The sequence below is a fragment of the Frankliniella occidentalis genome, unplaced genomic scaffold (genome assembly GCF_000697945.3).
Source record: "Frankliniella occidentalis isolate FOCC.00 unplaced genomic scaffold, Focc_3.1 Scaffold46, whole genome shotgun sequence".
NCBI lineage: Eukaryota > Metazoa > Arthropoda > Insecta > Thysanoptera > Thripidae > Frankliniella > Frankliniella occidentalis.
The window spans coordinates 1,565,046-1,566,570 of NW_026267176.1; positions in this window are offsets into that span (position 1 = coordinate 1,565,046).

Below are 1,525 nucleotides of genomic sequence, written 5' to 3' on the forward strand. Positions count from 1 at the left end.
CCCCCCCGCCCACACACACACACACACACACACACACACACACTTCCTCTGTGTGTCTTTTTACCCCTTGCCTGCAGGCCGCCGGCCGCCGTCTCACTACGGGCCCCACATTAAACTGCAACTATACAACCCCCGCTGCAGCCGGGAGGTGGCCGTTAAAGAGATCGCTCCTTCCGTATTCTCCCTGCTGCTGTGCTTCTCGCCCCCCCCCCCTTTTCCCTTCCCTCTTCACCTTCTACAGGTGAAACGGTTCAGGTAAAAGCTGCTGCTGCAGCGGCAAGGTGCATAAAACAACGAGAACGAGCTGTACGGCTATTTAAGGCATTGAATAATGCGTGCCTTTGAAGAGCACCGCCGCCGTGCAACTTTGTGCAGCGAGTGCAGTGCAAACAGCACGGCAAGAGTGATTAGAGAGAGGGAGAGGGAGAGAGAGAGAGAGAGAGAGAGAGAGAGAGAGAGAGAAGGAGAAGAAGGCAGGCTGCCTAGGAGCGTGCGCCTGTTGCCCGGGAATGAGAAAGATAAACTATCTGTTGAGCCGGAGCTGCCGAGCCGCTCGCTGGCTGCGCTGCGCGGAGCACGACGTGAAGAGGTGATTCAACGTTGCGCTTTGGACGGCGCGCACGGCTGCAAAACGGGCGTGTGCCGCGTTGTTCCCGCCGCAGGCTGCTGTTGTCCTGCGGGCGAAACAAAAGCATCGTAGCAGCTAGCAGCTCTGTGGTGCCGCGGGGGCCAGTGACGTACCCGGTCGTCAAAATGGCGCGATAGGAGGCAAATAGGACGCGGTTAAACAGCCAAAGCCCGCTGCCTTCGATGCTACTGCGCCAAACGGCTCGTTTCCCCTGCGCTTAGTGTAGGTCGGCGGTAGGTAGTAGGTTAAGTGGCGCTGCCGCGAGCCAACAGGTGGTCTGCGCAGCACTACTGCTGCTGGTAAACTCATCAAAAAAGTAGGTGTACACGACTGAGAGTTTGTACTCATTATGCCGCACAAGGGCGCGGCAACGGTCTGCTACCGGGGATTAGAAGCCTTTGCGAATGGGCGCGTGCCTCTCTCTTTCTCTCCCTATCTTTCTCTCTCGCTCGCGCATTCGCGCGTGGTCCGGCGCATTTGAGTCCCTGCTAATTTTCTCTCGCTGTATACGCGCCATTTGTTTTTTGTGTTTCATTTAAGTTTTTTTTTGTTCTAGATATTTTTTTAACAAGGACCGTTTTGTGCCACGGCTTTATTTCTCTGCTTCGCGCTGGACGTTACACTGCGCGCTGGAGCTGGAGGCGAGGACTCTTGCGCGCCCCGCCGCCCCCTGCTACTGGCCGTCCTCATATCACGCCGCTGCTGCGGGACATGTCGTCGGTATCCTTCTCCAGCAGCGCCGCGACGTCTCGAGGGGCGCGCGCGCTCTTTCCCTCGACTGCGTCGCTGCGCCGTACTCGACCCCTCCCCCCCTCTCTTTCTCTCTCTCTCTCCAGCGAGTAGAATCCCAGGAACGTGGGGTATCTCTGGAGTGATAGCACCTAACGGGCAGGGAAC